Source organism: Xiphophorus maculatus, chromosome 7, assembly GCF_002775205.1.
Source record: "Xiphophorus maculatus strain JP 163 A chromosome 7, X_maculatus-5.0-male, whole genome shotgun sequence".
NCBI lineage: Eukaryota > Metazoa > Chordata > Actinopteri > Cyprinodontiformes > Poeciliidae > Xiphophorus > Xiphophorus maculatus.
In genome coordinates, this window is record NC_036449.1 from 14,047,545 (window position 1) to 14,070,246 (window position 22,702).

The 22,702-nt window shown below is 37.7% G+C and overlaps 1 long non-coding RNA gene and 1 pseudogene across 1 annotated transcript; one reads left to right on the forward strand and one right to left on the reverse strand.

Moving 5' to 3' along the window:
* Nucleotides 1-1,929: 1,929 nt before the first annotated feature.
* Nucleotides 1,930-2,950, reverse strand: LOC111609386. The gene is made up of 3 exons (XR_002753100.1): nucleotides 2,923-2,950; nucleotides 2,769-2,799; nucleotides 1,930-1,976 (listed from the first exon to the last, which is right to left on the reverse strand). It is a non-coding gene; the product is annotated as an uncharacterized LOC111609386 (long non-coding RNA).
* Nucleotides 2,951-7,517: 4,567 nt separating this feature from the next.
* Nucleotides 7,518-12,535, forward strand: LOC102218687 (annotated as a pseudogene).
* Nucleotides 12,536-22,702: the final 10,167 nt, after the last annotated feature.

The window sequence follows — 22,702 nt, forward strand, 5'->3', positions numbered from 1 at the left end:
ATTTTAACTAGGAAAAGAATGAGAAAGGACTCACATTTACAGCTTTTCTAGTTGTTGCAAGGTCGCAATCTTAGATAGGAGAGTTTTGTTAGATTTAATAAATTAAGTATCTTTATATGAAACTAAATATGTAAATAGCCATGACTAGTGAGTTTCTTTGAAAGGCTTAATTTTTCCAGTGTTTTGGTTGAACTTTGAATTTTATTAAACTTTAAATAAGCAAAGTATGCAACTTTTGGTCTGCATACTAAAGGCTATAAATGAAGAAATATTAACACTGCACATCATCATAAAAACAAAACCCTGATAGTAAAATATAGCGATGGCAGCATCATACTGTGAAGATGTCAAAGAAGCAAAAAATGATTAACATTTGCTTTACAGTATATTTCAATGTCCACTCTACAACAACAGAGGACCATTACAAGTCTAAAATACCAATAAAACAACTTAAAATCAATTTTATATTGGAAAGGTAGAAAATATAAACTTTAAATTAATGATATATGAGCTTTCTTTCTGGTCTTCATAAGTTTTTTTTGCAGCTGATATCTGAAGCAGCTGTAGTGGAGATACAGTCATTTTAAAGAACACCTTTATGCAGATTATTATAGTAAACTATTCTACAAGTTACACAAGTGTGAACTAATATCTCTCCACTAGATGTAGAAAGAAATGGCTGCACTTTTGCAATACTTTTAAGTTGATGAAATACTTTATTAGTTACTGAAAAGATATTTTTTATTTTTGCTGTCATTTGTATGCAGACATATACTGCAGTTTATCAACCATAAATTGATTAAATTGTATTTCAATTAACAGTTCTACTGCAAAACCCCACAAAATGACCATATCCACAGAACACCAGTGAAATAATTATTTTTATTGTTGTTCAAAATAAGAGTACAGTAAAGGCAAGTATGGACGGTCAAAAATTCCCCACTCAATCACTACCTAATGGTTTAGACATTTCTTAATTAAAATATTAAAACATTAAATTAAATCAATTAATTTACTAATTTAATTTTAAAAACGTATTCCTCCATTGAAGTAGTTAAAATTGGAATTAACATGTGTGTAAAATTAATTCAACAAATAGTTCTGATGCAGTGCCAAAAAGAAAGAATTTAACTCTAATATCTGATTGGTTAATGGACACAAGCGAGATCAGCTGGGTCTTAACCCCACCCATTGAGTTTGCAGTAATTGGCTCAAAAGGAAAATAAATTCATTATGTGAAGCATAACCATTTTGTTGAAATAAATTGTAAAAAATAATTGTCATGAAATTTGCAAATAAAATATATATTAATGACACATTTATTTAATTACGCATGTAAAGGAATATTCATCCTTTTACTGAGTAATATCAATGACACCATTAGTTGTGCCATTTATTTATTTATGGCACTTTTGGACCTCCATCTTTACTAACTCTAAGAATACTCATTAAGTACACTTTGCTTACAAACAATATTCAGAAAATTTCTTTAAGCCACAATCCTACAGAATTTTTCAGAAACGGTCCTGCAACTCCTTATGTGATAAAAAACAAAACAAAACAAAACAAAACAACAACAACAACAACAACAACAAAACACTCAGTAAATGTGCTCCTCAGTACCGGTTAAGAACCGTGATCCTCAGATGATTTGATCCTTTCTGCCATTTCCCGTCAAACATCCAGGACATGGTTCAGGTAGGAGATGTAACAAACTGCGAGTCGCAGGATTTCAATTTTGGACAGCTTTTTATCCGGTGGGAGGGTCGGTAGAAGTTTCCTGAGCTCCGCAAAAGCCACATTAAAGGCTACTACTCGAACACGCTCCCTGGACGCATGTGCAGACCGATATTTGGCGGTTGCGCGTCTCCTGCGTCTCCTCTCCTCTCTGGAGCGCGCACGGTCCCCTCTGTCCACCGGCATTTAGCCTCGCGGAGGCTCTCCGAGTCCTTTGGTCCCCTGGTACAGTCACTTTGCTGTTGGTCAGAAATAAGGATCAGGTCATTTTCTCTGGAGCAAGAAAGTCTTTTTTATTATAAAGAAAAGAGGCATAACTTTCTTAATGCAAGATATAACATATGAAAATGCTCTCTTTGGTTCGGAATTGTCGTAACGATGTGCCGCAGGCATTTTCTTTAAAATTAAGAATGATTTCGCAAAGAGTCTAAAAATAACTCCAGCATCGCCCCTCAGCGTTGATCCTGGTTGGAGAGACCGCCGCTGTCCGAGGTGCTGAAGGGATACCGAGAGAGACTGAACAAATACAAAAACAAAAACAAACGAACAAAAAACTATCCAGTACTGTAATTTGAAATTGTATTCATTTACTTATAAGGTATTGTGTATTTTCGGTAGGATCGTGAGAGGCTATGCATCTATTCAGCGATTATGGGGAGAAAGGTGGGGTAGACCCTGGACAGGTCGCACTAGCAGGGCAATACAGAGAAACATAATCACATTGACGCACAATGAAGGTATGGCTTAAAGTAATCAATTAGCCTAACTGTCATATTTTTTTTGTGGGGGAAGAGGGGCTGCAAGAGGAAGCCGGAGTACCTGGAGAGAACCACACTGGGGGAGATAATGCCAACTTTGTGAGGAAAAATTCCAACTGAGTCAAAGCACAACAACAACAACAACAACAAACAAATATTTGTTTTCTTGCCAAAGATGACTAAGAGATCAATTCAAAAGTTAGGATCTTAAGATAATTATTCAGATGTACTTATGTACTTAAGGGTCTTAAATTAAAATGAAAACAAACTCACCTGATACATTCAAGAGTCCAGTTCTAAATGGCTGGAGAAAAGTAAAAAAAAGAAAAAAAGAAGTTTAGTCAGAAAGCACAAAACCACATTCCCATGTTTTGCATGATGCTTGAAGTTACAGAGAAAATGTTAGGAGTAAGATGTAATTGAGGACCTGGGAAGCAAACCTCCTCATCTTGTTCCATCTCCTCTGACAGTCCAGTCGTCTGCTTTTTTCTGCAGCCTCTCTTTCTGTCCTCATTGAGACACACCCACCTCTCTTCTGGAGCTACATGGACAGAGGAATTCAAGAAGGTTGCAGGTAAGATGTGGGCAATTAAAGCTAATGCAAATGTATTGGCCTGAATGGTTAAGATGACAAGAAATCTTTATAATCTCACAGTTGATGAAAGTTTTTTTTATTTTTATTGGAGCATTTTATAAGGAAAAACATTCCTGTTGCGATTCCCTGAATTGGATCAAATAAATGTCACAAACGTTTTTAAAGTAAAATATGAAACCTTACGTTGGTCTTTTGGCTCCTGCTATTTTCTAAATTGTCAGCGTTAATCATTAAATTAATGATCGCTCTGAATAAGATCGCTGCCGGTGGAAAATATGTCCTCAGACGCTGCAACAGGCTCTGTGAGAAATGACTCCACCGTATGCAGTCACTGACGGAGCTTCGGCATATGGCCACCATCATTCTCTCCAAGCCACCTGTTTGTGTGTTTGTCAACCGAAACAACAAACAGGCTGTAAGTTGCTTACAGCTTTTAAAAAAATATAAGATGTGTGAATGTTGGTAAAATCCTTATTCTTTTCACCTCTCTGACTGATTTGTGAAAATAAGAGGCTGTTTGCTCTGATATTGCACTTATTAATAAAGCTTATTTTCACAACCTGAGCAGTGTGTAGTGTTTGGAGACTGCATATTTTCTCTCTTGTATTTCCCTGCTCTTTTCCCACTGGGATGTCTTGGATTTAATTCGTCATCTGTTTCAGTCTAGACACCATCTGGTTGAAAGGACAGAGCCTCACATTTTCATCTCCTTTTTAGTTCATGTGCATATACACGAAAACTTAATCATTAAGTTTCTTTGAACATCTCTATGTTGACTGAGTATGTTCTTGTTAATTTAGTTTCAATCCTCTGCTACAACATTTTGTGACTAATAAACCTTTAATTTCTCAACCCCTCTATCAGTCATGTCTCTCTAGATAACAGCTGCTGTACAGTTTTTGGGGGTCGATCAGCTCTTGTCACTATGGCAGCAGCTGGTGAAAACATTTGAGGTAAACTGGTCAAACCTAAGTTTAATGAACCTAAATAAAGCATTTTTTTAAAAAATAATTTGAGATTCATGAAACATTTATTGTAAGTTAAAAAAAAACAACAACAACCCCCCCAGCTCTTTCTCCCCTGAAAACAGTGTTTTAAGTGTTCTTGTGTTTTGTTGCTATTGGACTGAGATTGCTGTTGTGCAAGAGACAATAGTGTTTTAAGCTTCATATGGTAATTATAGACAGGTGGGAGAGCGGTAAAGCAGTAGCAGCACCACCATGAGGGAGTTTAAGCAGTTGTTATATTACAAACTTACATTGCTTTAAACATGAACGAGTTATCTTCCTGGCAAGACCTGACATGGTGGGACAAAGGAAGGATCTGACAAATTACTAACTGAACTGAGTCAAATATTTTGAGGAGGTGATTAGTGAAATAGAAGCAGGTGGCAGATTGTTGACAGGCTACGGGAAAGAGCCGAGATTAAACTGAAGATGGCTAAGCAGAGACAACACAAAGAAGCACTAAAAACAGAAAACTACGCTATCCATAATCAGTGTTTAATCCAACGCAGACTCAAACCCCTGAACCAAAAGGTAACATAGAAAACTACGAACATATTACCACAGTAAACATAATTAAAAGTCTTCTCTTTGTGCAAGAGAAGACTTTGTGCTTCTCTTGCACAAAGTCTGCAGAGAAGAAAGTGTCTCTGCTTAAAAACACAAGTCAAATGGTGAAATTGACCATCTGTGTGGTAGTTAGGGAGTGTCTGAGTTGTGATGCTAGATTTTGTTGACAAGTCCAAAATGTTTGGTGGCATTGTGATATAGCTGAAGAGCCACAGTATCTGAGAAAGGAGATGCTGGAATGTTTTTTTTTTCCCCCGTATCTTTTTATGCTAATGAGTTGTAAGGCAGATCTGCAGTAAGTACCTCCAAGGGATCTGTGGATTATGGAGAACACCTTCTGAGCCAGAGGTGATAACAAAAGAAGAGGCATGCATGTAAATGTTCAGATGCTCTTATCTGTGCATTCCTTTGCTGTGACATCAAATAAGTATGCAGAAGGTTTCTCAGTCCCCTGGTCTGTTAACAATGCAAATCAGTGTCTCAATGTTAGCCACTGTCACAGTTCAGTGAACGTCTCTTCATCATGTTGCCTGCAGCCTGCAGGGGTTTGGACTCAGGAAAGACGTCTTCACACTGAGCAAATTATCATTCTGAGGAGAACAGAGCAGTTATGCGGCAAGAAGATGGTAATTCCACACTGAAAATCAATGCTTCAAAAGATCATTGACAAATTTTAAAGTTAGAAAGGACAAAAGGTTAATAGAAAAGCAACTTTATTTGTTAATCTATACATCAGTCCAAATGAAACTGAAGTGCATTTAAATATATCTTTGGAAAGAAGTAAATCGATCTGAATTACAGCAAATGTGTGTAACTTGTTAAAATGGTCTGTCTTAACACTGCACAGCCTTTATGCAACAGAGAAATATTACCAACAAACAAAAACATATTATCAAATTTGGACTTTACTATGACTTCAACTACAAGAATAATTTTTTTTAATATACACGAAATAGTTTATTGTGTAAGTGAGGAAAATACATACATTATTTTTAGAGAAAGCTGCTGTAAGGACTAAACTATGGGTTCATTTTGACCAAATTACAGAGTTTAGTTGGCCAGCTGACATGGGCAATAGATCAAACAGTCTTTGTAAACAAAATGTGTGGGATGTATGTTACTAGAGTTTGCTTATCCCTTTAGTCATTGTCTTTCTAAATGGAAATTGTATCATTTTATAGAGGTAAAGATGAAGATGAAAGCTTACGCACTTTTTAAGTGATTAAGGTGATAATAAGAGTGAGGTTCAGTTACAGCTGGACAGCTGAATGAAAGAGCTACGACGACTGAACAACAAATAGACAAATTAATTTTAGTCCATCTTGAGTCTTTTCCTGAGCAGCCCAGCACCTGCCAGTTTGTACTGTTGCCAGGCGGCCCTGCTGACAGCCAGCCAATAGTCTCACAGTAAATCCTGCAGCTCTGTTTACTTAACGGTCATCCTGGTGATTAGATCAGCAACATTAATCTTTTAAAGGTTGCTATTTGCATCTCTGCAGTGATTATTTTCCGTCAGGATACAGCTAGAATTAACGACTCAACATCTGGATGGCTATAACTCACTGTGGCTGGCTGTGACTATTGGCTGGCTGTTATTTGGATGTAAATAGTGATTAGGTCATAAACAGCATTAAAATCGGACGTTGGCATTAAAAGTGTATGTGCACTTTCGCCATCTACTGGTTAAAAATGAAAACAGGACGACTATATTTTCTGCTTGAATTATGTTTGTGTAACTTTCTTAATAAAAATTTTCACATACAGATATATGCATAAAAAGTCAAAGTCAAAGTTGTCATGGTAAAATGGCATTGCTTAAATTTATATTTGAATGTCATTTATGTAAGTAGTGGACTCCTACGATCCTGTATGTTTCAGATGTTTGGTTGGAGTTTAACTGTGAGTTCAACTGTTTCTCAGAAACTGACTTTTAAAACCTCTATAATGGAAACATTTAGCTACACTAAGGTCCCAAGAAGATGAAATTTAGAAAATAAAGATTAAAAAAACAAATTAATAATTCCTAAATGATTGCACTTGTGAGAATTTGTAATAACAACCTCAATAGCAGAGGGAAAAAAAATTGGGAATAGCTTTTTATTGCTAACAACTGTTATGTATTGAGCAAAACCAACCAACTCTCAAATCTTACTGGTACTAAAGCTCACAAATGCACCTTTGTTGGGTGTGATGTCATTTCCAGATTCAAATTTCAAATTCTGTTGTAACTAGATTACATCTTAAAGAGTCACCAGCAATTGTTCATTGTTCAATGTCAGCTGCTACGATCAGAACCAGACAAGCACCACACAACCCAGTTTAAGAACTAATCTTCAAACCAAGACGATGCAGATGTAGAACAGAACTTTGCAATAATGAATTTCCCTTGTGGCCACATGATGGTGCTGTTGCTCCCTATTTAAAAAGCTTTTTGCTGCTATATAAACTACATTACATGGTTGCTATCAGAATTTGCCAAATGTCTCTGCACAGTGATTTAATCTGTGCACATAGTTGTGCAGACAATGCACAGCTCATTGAAAAATGATGAAAAAGCAGAAGCAACACTAAGTTAACATTAAGTCTGCAGCAGTATAAGTTATAAGTAAAATACTGCACTATTGTTCATGGACAGAACTTATTCAACTTCAGATTTTAGTGGAAATGTGTGGAAATATGAAATTACTCTCTGATGCTGTTACCCGAATCATGAAGACAATTGTTAATTAACTTCTCCTGAGTGTGTTTGAGCACAGCCAGATATAAAAACAGCTGAGCGAGTCTAGCAGGTAGGGTGTGATTTATTTCCGTTGATTTGGTTGTGGCAAAAACAACCAGGCTTTTGGGTCAAAAATGGGTAATAGTTTCCTTGTGATTGTTGAATATATTTGTTGTAAATATAATGTTTCTAAGATGATGGTTAAATGTATAGTTGTTTTTTCCCCCAGCAAACAAAGCACTGATTGTGTATGCTCACCAGAGCTCTGGATCATTCAATGCTGCAGCTAAAAATGCTGCTGTGGAGGTTCTGACTGCTCGGGGCTGCACAGTGGAAGTCTCTGACCTGTATGCCATGAGTTTTAAAGCCACTGCTACAGCTGAGGACATCAAAGGTATGGATAAACACAGGATTCTCAAATGTTGTGCTTTATTAATGCCTGATGAACCTTTCATGCACAGGAGACTTGAAGAATGCTGATAACTTCTGTTATCTTGATGATTCCAAACTTGCATGGGAGCAGGGAAAACTTTCAGATGACATCACAAAGGAGCAAGCTAAACTAGCTGAGGCAGATTTGGTCATCTTTCAGGTAAAGCATTCCTAATAGCAGTGCATTGTGGTAAGTCATCAGAACCTACTTACTGTAGTCCCTCTTTCAGTTCCCCATGTACTGGTTCAGTGTTCCTGGCATCCTGAAGGGCTGGCTTGATCGGGTGCTCACCAATGGCTTTGCCTTTTCACAAGAGAAACCCTACAGCCTGGAAACCTTCAAGGTAAGAGGTCAATGAAGGGGAAGATGAAACTTGAGGTTCCAGAGACTGGAGGAGAATCCACATTGCTTAAAGTCCAGAGTGAAATTTTCAGTTATGATAGCCTTGGTATTGGGTTACTGAAGTCCAGTCACTCTAGCCATCTACCAGGAAGTCATACAGCAATCATAACTTATTTCCATAACAAGCTATATGGAGATGCTGATTGTATTTGCCAGTAAGACATTTCTCCTTTTCACACTGCCAAAAGCTGGTCCAATGACCATGGTATCACTCTGCTTGATTTACCAGCAAATCAACTTGACCTGAACCCATAAAGACTCTGAGGTATTATGAAGAGTCACCAGACCCAATAATGCAAATGACCTGAAGGCTGCTGTCACTGCAACCTGGGCTTCCATTACATCTCAGCAATGCCACAGACGTTGATGCAACGATGCATGGAAAGGAGACCTGACATATTAAATGTATAGTAATCCTTGTATAAAATAATTTTTTTAATTGATATGTGATACTCTATTTTTCTGAGACACTGCATTTTGGGTTTATTTTTAAGTCATAATCATCCAAATTGTGAGAAATATTTACCATATGTGTATTAAGTTTCAGTACCAGAGACAAATATCAAAAAATGTTGACATGTTTCTCAATATTCGATCTTCTTGTGGTGTTCTTGCATTGAGATGATTACAGACTTCCACAACACTCGCTCACACACAAGAACTCAGCAAGTAAGACACCAGTTGAAAGGCTAAGAATTATATTTTAGTCCATATTTTGAAAGGCCTTTAAATTGGGTAGAAAGGATTTTTTTTCTCCCAAATTTTCCATTGGCTTTTAAGCAAATTCTTTTATATTTGTGTATTTTTTGTCTTTTTTGTACTGTCTTTTGATATTGCTTGACAATTCTTTTTTACTTGAATATGTTTTGAGTTTGTTTATGCTGCCGTTTTATTTAGTTCTTCCTGGAAAAAACTATTTCAATAGAACATTCCTAGCTAAATAAAGACAGTCTTAAACTTGACCACCTCACAAGCACCAGTGAAGGACTTCCTGTGTAGTCAGGCTTTCCTTTAGAAACTATCAGTGAAGAAATCAGTCAGACTTCATTTGTATACAAATTTTATATAACAGTGAACAATGTGCCAATGTTATTTACATTGTGCGCAATGGAAAGTAGAGGCGAGACAAACTAAAGAAAGCAACAAATAAAAAAATCTTCCTGTCCCACCCTACCTCCCAGCCAAATCTGAATTGACGGTTGCATCAGAATTCAAACACGTTATCTCAAAGCTAGATAAAATAAACAAGACATTTACTTCATACCAAAAACAAAGTCAACTTAAAACAAATTAAATTGTATTCAGCATAATATAAAATACTGAAGTATAATAGAAAAAATATTGAGATATGGGACAAATTCTTGGACAGACATCAAAATAAGCTAAGGAACATTTCTTCAGTGCATGCACTGTAAAGTTCACATCGATTTTATCAACAATAGTATAAAAACAACCAATGATGTCATTTGATTCCTAAAAATCGCTTTTGGCTCTGTGAGAGTCTGATATGTCAGTAAACACAAATTGTTTATCAGAGTGTTAAACCAAGTTTCTTATCTTTATTTATACTGCTTTCGTTGTAGTCCTCTCACCAGTTCTGCACAAAAAGCCATTTTTGTTGGTTCAATTGGAGGAAGCTGGTACAGTTTTAAAAAACAAGAAAAACACTCTTTGGAACCCCCCCCCCCCCCCCCGAAAAAAAAAACGAAACAGTTAACGCATTTCACCAAATAAACATAAGCCAGACTTCTGTTGAGTTTTATTTTGAAGGTTGAACCCAGATAGATACGCCTATATATATATATATATATTTAATCACATTTTGACATATCAGACTAAACGTTGATTTAGGTTTCTGTTTTAGGTGCGTTTGGTTATCCAAATACACCTAAAACAGAAACTCACAGGTTTGAGTTTTATGTCCATGCCTTAAAGCTACACACTCAGTTTGGCCACACAATGGCACTGTAAGCCACGCTTTGCTATAAGGAAAAGACCAGCATGAAAAGTGTGTGCAATTCTTTTTGTTTCTGACGCACACTATGAGGACACAGCCAAAGCAAAGTTGGAGTGCAGATGTTAGTGTTATGTTTGTCTTTATTTTATTTAACCGGAAATTATGTGAAATGTAGGAAAGCAACGCACAATGTTGTGCCAAAAATATTTAAGAATCTGCAGCTTGGTGTGTGGAGAGCATGAAAACATGCCCTCCCTTCCCCCAAGTCATTTCACGTCATCCTTTCATGTCAAAACAAAGTGAGTACAAACACAGCCTAAATATAACATTACATAAACCAACGTACTTCTGATGTAATGGGATAAAAATTACATTGAGGCGACACACCATTTCTGTCTCACTTAAATCTTTCTACAGAGCCAAGGATTTGTAGTACTTCAGTTTGGGAAAATGTAGCGGTTGTTAATTGAACCCTTCCTCTGAACAGAAAGAATCTAACATCAGTGCATTTGACGCGACATGTGTCTCAGCTCTATGCCTTTGAAGCCAGATGCTGAATCTGTTTGTCTTTAACGGGGCAACAATCATGAGTGGGCTTGACCACAGGCAACTGTTTCTGCAAAGGAAAGTACTGTAAAAGAAAACCAAAAGCTGTACAGTGAGAGGATTACCAGGCCACTCTAGCTTCATGTGGGTGAAAGATAGCGAGACTGGCATGTAAATTTTAAACATCTTGTAGACAGAGGGACAAATACAGACCTGCATGCTATCAAATATCCTGGATCCACAAGTACACATGTCTGGCTCTGCTGCTTTACTGCTAGGCCCAAAGAAGAAGAAAAACAAACACTGTAAAAAGGAGAAAATGAGTAAAGGGGTTGATGTAAGATTACACCTTGTGAGAATATAGATAAATCATTGCTGAAATTCAGTAGTAAATCAAAATTTTTGTTATTTTTTTTCTTTGAACTGGAAACAAATCTTTAGGTATAGGGAATGATCCTCCCACCTGACTGATTGGTGACCCTGATTACAAACTGAGAGAGCCTAATGTGGAAAAGATGTATAAAACCTGCATTTTGAGCTGTGAATATCAAGCACCTCTTTCTCTTTTCTTAACTACGGTAGCTATTTATTTGGAAACCAGCTTTAGAATGGGTAAGCTTGTTTTTGTGTGCCTGCATGTGAAAACTTTTATTTCTTGTTTCTACTCTGTACAACATTAATAAAGTTGCTGTCTTCTGTTATATTTAAGTTATTGAAATAATTAAATCCAATTGTTCTTTTCTCCTTATAGCAGCAAAGAAGGTGCTGATTGTGTATGCTCACCAGAGCTCTGGATCATTCAATGCTGCAGCTAAAAATGCTGCTGTGGAGGTTCTGACTGCTCAGGGCTGCACAGTGGAAGTCTCTGACCTGTGTGCCATGAGTTTTAAAGCCACTGCTACAGCTGATGACATCAAAGGTATGATTCAATGCAGATTTCTCAAATGTTGTGCTTTAGTAATGCCAGAAGAACCTTTCATGCACAGGAGACTTGAAGAATGCTGATAACTTCTGTTATCTTGATGAATCCAAACTTGCATGGGAGCAAGGAAAACTTTCAGATGACATCACAAAGGAGCAAGCTAAACTAGCTGAGGCAGATTTGGTCATCTTTCAGGTAAAGCATTCCTAACAGCAGTGCATTGTGGTAAGTCATCAGAACCTACTTACTGTAGTCCCTCTTTCAGTTCCCCATGTACTGGTTCAGTGTTCCTGGCATCCTGAAGGGCTGGTTTGATCGGGTGCTCACCAACGGCTTTGCCTTTTCACAAGAGAAACCCTACAGCCTGGAAACCTTCAAGGTGAGAGTTCAATGAAGGGTTTGCAGAAATCCAAACGTGCTGTGTTCAACTTGTTTCCTTAAAGGACAAGAAAGCCATGCTGTCCTTCACCACTGGGTCTCTAGAATCCATGTTCAGTCCAACTGGTATTAATGGGGACATGAACGTCACACTGTGGCCACTGCAGGTAACTTATCTTAAATGAGTGTGATTAAAAAACACAAAGTGGAAACCTCAAAGCAATTCTTTCTCTGCAGAATGGCATCCTGCACTACTGTGGCTTCCAGGTTCTGGCCCCTCAGATCTTCTGGGCTCCGGCTCTTGTTGATGCTGGAGAGCTGGCGCACACGACTGCAAGGCCTGCTGGAGGAGAAGACCCTGTCCTTCACTGCCTTGGACTGTTTTGATGAGAAGACTTTCCAGTTGAAGCCTGATGTCCATGAGAAACATACCAGCAAAGAGTTTGGTCTGACTGTGGGCGTCCACCTGAACAAACCACTGCCACCTCACAGCCAGATGAAGGCTGGATGCTGAGATGTTGCCATTGTATGATCAATAAAAGCTGGTTTATTCTGAATTGTTGTGTTCAGGCTCTGTGGTTGCTTGGCCCTTAAAGCTGAAACTATTATAAATGTTTTCCCCTAATGTGCACTGCTGGTTGAAATTTTTTATGATGCAAACTTGCCATTGCATTGCAATTCTGACTTGAATACTATACGCAGACAGTTGTCCTTGGTGGTTTCTGATTCTTCATCGCTCCTTCAGTTGAGCAAAATCAAATGTATTTGATTACTTGGGGCTTGCAAAGAAGTGGCTGAACCCTTTTCCCATAGAAGCAGCTTTTGTTTGGGTAAGAAGGAAATGAGACAGGGGAGGGGTGAGGCACACTTAAGGAAGTGGCCTTGCACACTTATGTCCAGACTACAGCTTGTGACAGAAGGGAATTGGATCTCGTGCTGCTTTAAAGGTCGCACAAAGTCACTTTTCCGATCCTGCCCTTCAATTTAGTATTTACCTGGAAGATATTAAATAACTAGAAAATGTAAAATATGCAATAAATCTACACAAACACACGGGAATTTTTTATTTTATATAGATTGCAAGGTAGTAGAATAGAGTTTGGGTGTAAGGTTTACACCATGGAATCAGATTTGGAGTTCTTCCTGTTCTCCCATTGTCCATCAAAGTTTTCCCACAGTGACTGCATGGAAGGCCATTTTTGTCTGGCTCTGTGGAAGGAAGTGAGTACCGTCTTGCATGATGGAAAAAGTCTCCGGAAAAGCAGATTTGGTTCAATGGAGGCTCAAATGCATATTTATTGGGTTGATGTAGATAAAACTCCTTATGTACGGTGAGGACTTTATTTGTCCAGGTTGCACAATAAATTGTCAAACATAAACACTCTTCAAGCATTAAAGAAAAATATCAACTAATCTAACCTATTTAATTTTAAACTCTGTAAAACATTATTCATAATTGATTCATGGTTGTTTTTACCCAGCAATAAATTTGTGCCTGCGTTTGCGGCAAATGTCATCAGGTTAATAACGTGGGTTATTTACCACAATGACCCCCAACAGGCAGCCGGGGAGGGAAAGGGGTCAACCTGAGAAATTAGGTACATTATTTATATGATTCATTCTCTCGCTCTTTCAAAGGTTACATTAAAATCCAATCAGTCATACCTTCACAACAAATGCAGCCTGTTGAACTTTGCCTTAGTGCATGATTGAGTGAATGCATGTTTGCATTAATGTGAGGAGCTTGAGGCCGGCTCCTCTAAGGTATATTAAGATTGGCAGCAGGAAAGGCTTGTAATGAGGAACTGCCAGCGTTAACTTTCATGGTTTCCAACTGCGTCCTTTACCTTTGCATCACAGAGTGTCCATTGTGTGTTCCCCCATCATCACAGCGCACAGGGAATTCACGCTGACATTTGAGCATGATTATTCTCACCTCTCACAGCAGCCTCTTAAAATTAGCTTTTTACTTGCAAGATGGTGATTTTCCAGAATGTTTTGGGGAACAACATTTATTGACATTTATTTATTGAACTGATAGATGAGCTGTATGTAAATTTGGGTTTCCTATTCCAATCTATTCTATTCTTTCTAATTCCACATTTTTCAAACCCAAATTTTGAAGAAATTACAGATTAGCAAGGTTTTGTTCCAGGTTTCCCCTGTAATTAACTCCATTCATCTTCCCAATAACTATGACTAGCTTCCCTGACACTACTAAAGACAAACGTCTCGTCTACAGAGCATGATGCTGCCACCACTATGCACAGCATTAGTTTTCCACCATATTTAGTGTTTTGCATGTAGTTACATCTTAGTCTCATCTGACCAAAGCAAACTCTTGGACATATTTACAATATCTTCCAAATCACTTGTGGCAAACTTCAAAACAATTTTTTTTTAAAACTTGCTTTTTTCTCGATGTTATTCCATAACTCCACACTATTCCATATTGAAAGATACCAAATAGTTGTCCTGTCAACAGATTCTCCCATCTGAATTGTGAATCTGTGCAGCTCCTCCAGAGTTACCATGAGGCTTGTTACTGCTTCTCTGATTAAAACTCCTCAGGATCGGCCTGTCAGATTTTCAGGACTGACATCTGTTGGTAGGTTTGCGGTTGTCCCGTTAGCTGTCTAATGGTGGTTGATGAATTGAACAACACTTAATGGAAATTCAAGAGTTTAGCATATTGATATGTAGTCTAATTCTGCTTTAAACCGGTCCAGAGCTCTACCCTGATATGTTTGTTCTTTATCTTTTTAATGTAGTTTGTTCACTGGTATTTTCTGAAAGAACAAACAAACAAACAAAAACTAAAAATAAAACCCAATAACACCAAATTACAAACATATGAACTCCAATTTAATTGCACTGAAAGTCATTGAGGCATATCAATGTTGTTGAATACTAGCTCTAAACACACTTTTTCAAATATTTAATTGCTATTTTTTTAAAGCCCCGAAACATTGCTTGTATATCTCCCTTTAAATCATGTACCACCTTATATACTTTGTAAAAGTTTGTGGTCATAATGTGACAAAATCCGAATTTGCAAGGCCCCTCATAACTCCAAGGTTTATATCCCTTGCATGAATGTGTGTGTGTCCTCTCAACCCTCACAACCTTCTGCTTAAGGTCGCAGCTTGAACAGCTGTTTAGAAGAATTATAAAAAGTTGTTGACTACAACAGCTGTGGAGGAACAAGACCACAAACAGAGCCAAAGAGGCCTGAGTGAGGTCCAGAAAAGGAGGGAAAACACGGGTGAACAAATAATAACAAAGACCACCTCCTTCCTCTTTTTATGCACTTCTCCAGGACATGTCCTTCATCTCTTGTTCGGTTTATCCTCATCTCCGTCCTTCTTTTGTGTTTGTCATCTGCGCTCACCGATGTGAAAATTCACAGGAAACTTTTACCACAATGAAACTTTTCACATGTCTTTTGCACTACGGGGATTTGAATGCTCATTGAAGATGCATGCCTCATGGGATTGGACTTTAGTTTAACCACGCATATACACATTCACAAATTACTCCTGACAAACACTTTACTCAGCTAAGCTGGCTGTGATTGGGCAGAAGCGAGCCTGCAATTTACAAAGTCTGTGGCTCTTGCACGTAAGGCCTGCCGTCATTGCTTTGATGAATAGAAGGAGATCACGCTATTGGATTCCAACTAAAGCTCTGATGTATGGAACAGCCTGGTACTGAGAGCCTGACGTGAGGCACCAAAGCTGTTTCCTATTTGCAAGGTTGAGTGTGGTTGGGAGGTTTCTGGTGGTTTGGGGTGTCAAAGTGACGGGGTTAAGACTCCAGTCAGCCATTACCCTCCTCTTTAAATCTTTTTGCATACTGTAATGAAAAACAGATCTTTGCTATCTCCTCCACAGGACGCAACAGGAATAAAAGGCATAGACAAGAACACAGCAGACTCCCCCTGACGTTAAGTTTTCTGTTTCTGTTTACTGTCTGTCTCTCGTTTCATGCGTCTACCAACTGTCTCACATCAGTATAAACAACCAAAGACAACAAATGGTCTCGTGTTTTTTTTTCTGTGCAGTGGTTCCAACTAAAATCAGGAGTACAGATGAGGTACGAAGAACGGTTGAAAAAGAATAGGAGTGGCAGAACCCCTTACTCTAAGCTCCAGGCATTCATAGCCCAACTCCAGATGCTGCCTGTGATGCTACATCCTGACTGTAAACCCCCCTGCAGTACTGCATTCGCTTATGAGTTTGCAAAAAAAGCTGAATAAGAACCACCTGGGTTAAAGAAAAAGAGCTTGAGGTTATTTTCCATTTCATGTTCTCTTATTTATTTAAATTAATATTTAGTACAGCAGGGGAAGTTTAAAAATAACATCATATTTACAATGTATTCTCACTTCGAACTGAGTTGGACTTCATTTCTCTGTCCTGTTTATCCACAATATTTATCCAGCCATCCTGTTTGAGTGGTTTGGAGTTGTGTTTACCAAGTAAAGTTTACAGTGTTTAGTTTCCTCCTGAAGCCCATGCTCTTTAAAAGCCAGCGAAATGTCAGAAGGTCAAAGACGATTTGATGAGATATTTTAAAATTTAAAGGACATATGTTGTTATGTTTGGGCTTGCAGTGCGCGATAGTGGTATTATTTTCCAAGTCTGCAGTTGAGCAGCATGTAAAAATGCAAGAGCATTGCTGGTTGGTACAGACACAATTCAACTGGAATGTCAGAGTGGATTCTGTGACCCAGTGTTGCACATGTTTTAATGTGAAACAACTATTACCAGACCACTTTTGACCTCTGTCAACCATTGAATTCTTCACAGTTAATTTAGTTATTTGCCCCTAATAGGTCACTTCAAACTAATGCAATATAGTTGGTGTAAGGAACATAAAATACTTTCCATCTGCTGTTAGATGTTCTCTTCCATATCTGGCTCAGAATCAGAGGAAAATAAGTTGAAAGTAAGCCTGATTATCATTAATAAAAATGTAAGTGCTGCTACATCATCATTCCTAGATGGCAGTTTCATCGTGTTCACTCTTTTGTCTACCTTGACAATAAAGCATAAGGTTTGATTGTAATACATTTATGTTCCATGGCTCTAAAAATAACTGTGGCCATTTAACCCAAACTGTAAACTTGATCCCAGTGACACCTTAACTGACAGACTGTCATTTCCAGCCACTGGATAGAAAAACGTTGACAGGCAATGCCACTGGTTAAGCTTCTGTTTTGCTGCAGGCCTCTCAAAAGCACAACGGCATTCCAGCAGCTCTGAGGGTCCATTATTCATTGAGCTGACAGGACAATGGGGTGAAAGTTACCTAGCATATTTGTGAACTTACTGTCATGCATTTAACGAGGACAGGTTCATTGTAATGCTCACACTGGGCTTGTCAGGGTAGGATTACGAGATTACACCCACACACTGCAGAATCTGCAAAGAGATTGACATTTTCTTGTGAGCTTGCTGAAAGATTCTCTCATTCACTAATCCATACAGGATAGCTGCAGTGTCCCCTTGGGCGAGACTTTTTCTTCAGATATCACAAGTCTTCTGTATGTTTTCAATGACCTTGCTGTTCCTTCGCGTCTGTCCACAAGGCTGGAAAAATGGTTACATGTTTGAGGGGGTGAGTAGTGAGGCCTGAGGAGAGCATAACTTTTTGTTTGAGTTAACATTATGTGCAGAGAGGATAGACAAAGTCAATGGACTGTATGAGCAACAGAAGTTTTGGCCAAATGCTAAGCATTGACAGATTCATGGACGTAAGAGAAAGTCGAAATGGAGAGCCAAGAGTAAACTTTCGTAAACAGCTCAAGGTATTACTCACTAGCTTTTTCAACACTTAAATTGTTGTTCTTTTTCTGCAGCCTTTTTAGAGAAATGTACTTTTGGTCCATGTGCAAACAATTGTCCAGCTCACTGAAAGCAGCTCCTTCCACAGGGAAGATTTTTAGAAAGTCAGAATGAAGTATGTGGAAGGGTTGCAGCTTACGATTATTTAAGTAATTGAGTATTCTATCAATTATTTTGATGATTTATTAAGTATTTGGACAAACCCCCCCCAAAAAACAATTGTCATGTTCTGCTGAAAAGAAGGTAAAAAAATAAAAAAGTTGACACAAAGTAATTTATATCGTGGTGTTGGCAAGTTTCATGAAATTTTATTGAAGACTTCAAGATTTTTGAAAGTCCATTGTTATTTAAATGTAAGACCTAACAACATAGTGAGCATGATATTTTACGGACTTCATAAAATAAGACAGTTAAAGATAACTTTATAGGATGGAATGTTTCAGATCTGGTATCTAACTTCACTCCTTTTGTTCCTTTGAATTACCTGAGTTCATGCCTACAAACAGAGTATACTGTAAGGTTCATAACAGTTTTTGGCGACAGGTCTCAACAACTACTGCAATCATATTTTCAACCAAAATCTTTCCGCATCTACACTTTTTCATGACAAAGAACCTTGAAGAGGATAACCATCAAGAATGTTTTGATTTTAAGGTCCTCAAAACTGGACCATTTCAGTATTAGAAGTTTTTCAGGGCTCAGTGTCGGACTTTAAATTACTTCTAATGGCCTTTTGCTGTCACTTTCATTGATTTAATTTGTTTTGAAAAGTGTAAAAACACCATTTTCCGCAGCCAGACCCACATACAAAAAGCAGGAGTGCAGCATTTCTTTAAAAAAAAAAAAAATTATAAACACCAAACAAAAGCAAGAACATGTAAGAATTTGTTACCTGAAGAAGTATTGAATAATTAAACATATGAATTTAGGATAAACTGTGGTTGTTATTTGAAAGACAGCCTGGGGAGTCCTAGGCATGCTTAAGACTTTTTCCATTTACATTAAATTTAAAACTTTTTAGATCCTGCAGAATCCTGACAATTTGATTACTTTGCATTTGAGATTTTTACATGATAGAATAAAATACACTGATAAAGTATTTCTACTATACCGATGATTGAAATGCCCTTATTTTGAAATTCACATTGTGTGGTATCTCCACATGAAAATGTTTCCTTGCATTCTTGTGTCATTAAATAAAATAGACTGAGGCAGGTTTACTGTAAATCTACCCACATCAGTTGTCTAGGAAACGTGACAAGAAGCCTATATATATATATATATATACATATTTTAAATTGCCAAGCGATGAGATTATATTTGGCACATGCTTGGTCTGAGTTGTGAACTCTCTTTGCATACCTGTTTTTTTTGGCAAGCGCCTGGTGAGCACTGAACTGTCTTTAGCATTGTTCCCTCCTCAGGGCGCGTTGGAACTGCATATTAATTTTTTAAAACTTGTCCGAAGACATTCAGCAGTTGAAGTTATTTATTCCAGTTTCTATCTAGTTGTGCATCTTTTGAATGTGGACCAAACTGGAGATTTTCACCAAGCAACTCTTTCTCTTGTCCAACCCAATGCACCTTAGGATAGGATCCCGTTGCATCATAAAATACCTGACTAATTAAAGCTAGCAACAAAACAGAAACCCAAAGTTTTCTTAAACAAGTACTTTTTTGTATTAGAAAACAGATACAGCCGAACATGGGCAGTAGTATACTGAGTGGGGCCTGAAATGTTTTTTCGGGGATTCCTTACCCAGCAAATTAATAAGGGAAAATACTCACCCGGTGGTCAGCAATGCAAATTATGACAAACTATAAACATGTCAACTGAAGATGCCATTTGACTGGATATTTGGTAAGTTATCGATTTCATTTTAAAATTAAGAGTTTTTTGCTTTAAAAAAGGCTTTTTTTCTGTGAGCCAACATAGTCATAAAATGCCTTGTATGAACTTAAAAATCTTTTCACAGACCAGCTTGACACAAAGCCTTTTGTTACTTTTGTTACTTTGGAAATCTGAGAAGTTCTCAGGTTTCCCACACATTCACAGTTTGGTGTAAGGGATGCTATGTCTGTGAGAATTGCCTTCCTTTGTTATATTTCTCAACAGGGACACGCTCTCTGCCGACCATGCACCTGCACAAAATAAAAAAGATCCTTCATCCTACCGCGAGGACTAAAAATATCTACAGTGATCCCAATTGCTGCCAAATGTTTTGTTCCTTAGACTGTTTTAAAGGTCCAGTGGTTTTCTTTATGTTCACAGACTCCTTAGGAAGCTTCATACACTCTGAACACAAAAGATTCAGCTTCACCCACTCTGTTTGACAGATCATAAATGAATAAGCAATTAAGTGAAAAATGAGTGATTTTTGAGAGGGGGGCACAGAGGAATGTGAGGGTGTAGAAAAATGCTGGAGGGGGCCTCAAGGCAGAAGGGGAGGCTGATCTGTAACAATGTGGTGGAGGAAGAGTTTGAGAGGGACCCTCTGAATGGACATTTGCACGAAAATGGAACATGTCTGTCAGACCCACCAGCATGATGTATGGAGCTAAATTACAATGGAAACTGCAGCTATTTAAATAAACTTTCTTAATTTTACTTCCTTATTTTTCTCCCTTTTTTTCTTGCACATGACCTCCTTTCTCGCTCATTGTTTTTGTCGTTCATGTAGCTGCCAACTCTTTTCAATTTCCCTGTCTGCTTATTTTGAACCCAGTTTTAATCTACCTGACCCTGTCGAAAAGAAAATAGTAGTATTGTATATTTGTGAATCATCTACTACCTTATAGAAAATATTATTTTGTCAGCCCATAGAAACATTAATCACATTTTTGACTGAATCAGTTGTTCTACAGAACGAGAAAACATTAGATAAGGAATGAAAGTTAAGCAACCAGATCAGTAGTGAACATTCTAGATCTGGCAGACTTCCAGGTTGTAAAATGGTCTGTTCCAGTGGGAGTAGTATTGTATTGAAATATGGAATAGCCATTATCAAGCTGGAGGTAATAGATACTTTACCAGCTGAGGTTAACAGGAATAATATAAACGCAACACTTTGACTATTTCATCAGTAACTCCCAACATATTGTTAGTCTTCATTTGTATTACTGAAAATGGAAAGAATATTTTTTTGGTGGTAAAGAGATCACTGGATGTACAGCTGATGTCTTGTATATTTAAAATATATATATAAAACAAGAAGGACAACAGCATAAGAGCATAAGAAGTGTATGTACTCTAAACTTTATATGAATTTGTATTTTAAAAAACAATGTGTTTTTTGCATTTCAATTACACTGGAATTCACCTCTCACTAAAAATGTGATGCTATTTCATGCTTAATAAGAATTACTTTGAAAGTCAGATCACTCCAGTAAAGAGTAATTCATTTATGTTCATAGTTTATCAACTCAATATTCTTAACCAATCTGAAATATGAACCAGTCCTTTGTCATTTTTTACATTTCTTGTCTGGAATCGTTATTCTCCAAATTCTTGGAGAATAAGGGAAGCACAAACTCGCTGCACATTTTGAATGAATCCTCAGACTTCCGGACTGCTTGTAGCTTTTTTCATTAAGCAGCTAGTATACTGTAATATTTCTTTTTAATTGAAACACGATTGAGTTGAAGCACATCAATGACAAAGTCTTCTCTCGTGTTTTAAGTGCTGCTTTTTCAGCTATCCTTGCCTTTCTGTGTGACGCTCATGGCAGAAAAATGAGTCTAACAGAACATAAAGGGATCTTCTCTGGTCATATTTCTATCAGTTTTAATCTGAAAGTTTTGATGGGTGGAGCTCAAGTTTTCATGTTATAATGCAGAGGCTGAGGCTTCAAATGTGTCCTATCTATATTACACAGGGGGAATGTTATGAAGAAATTTGTAGGCGGAGCAGATGATAAACAAAATAAATACTCAAGTTTATGTTTATTCTTAATTTTTTACTGGCTGCGTTTTGAGAGTATGAACAGACGCACATTATCATAAAATACTATAAATAAAGGAAATTTTTACTAAGCAAACAATTGATTTAGTCAATTTCTAGGTTAAGCTTTAAAAAAACAAAGTCCTTGTTTTTGAATCTTTCAGATTGTTTCAAAACCAATACAGTCACTTTTTTCTGAGCGCCAGTACTGTCTTTTCTCAAAACACAAATACACACACATACACACCCCTGCTGTTCCCACTCCGGCCTCCCTGTGAATGAGGACTTCAGAGCAGAGGTTGGCAGAAGTCTGCGGGACTACGGAAGCTTATCAGAGGGGCTTACAAATCCCCCCCGATGATTCTGATATGGAAGACAATAGATATGTGTGCGTAGTGGGAGCTTTCTTTAAAGCCTCATTGAAACTGACTTCACTGCTTTGCTCTTTTAATGAGGTCAGAGTAGCCTACTGGGTGCATTTGAATCAATGAATACAAGATCGACAGTCATAATAAACTTCATAAGCTGTCTGACTTGGGCAAGCCGCTTGTCTTTTTATAAGAAAAAAAAGCTGGACATGCTGAGCCTTTGTTATTTCAATAATTCGCCCTTTGAAAGTGATATCATTTATTTTTCAGAGCTTGATCAAAGTGTGCTATCATTACGAGGCCAAACAAACACCGTCTCTTGCCGCAATGTGAACTGGAATTTCACAGCTCCGCTTCCTTTTGTGATCCGTTCTTTGTATTGAACTTGGGGTTAATTGCCCAGCCGGAAGCAGCTGCGAGGCCTCTGGAGCTGCAGGTGAGTTCTCAGAGATTCTTTGTGCACATGAGCCTCCTGCACAGCTTTGAGCAGCCTCCAAGGAAATTCCCTAAGGTGAGACCAAATA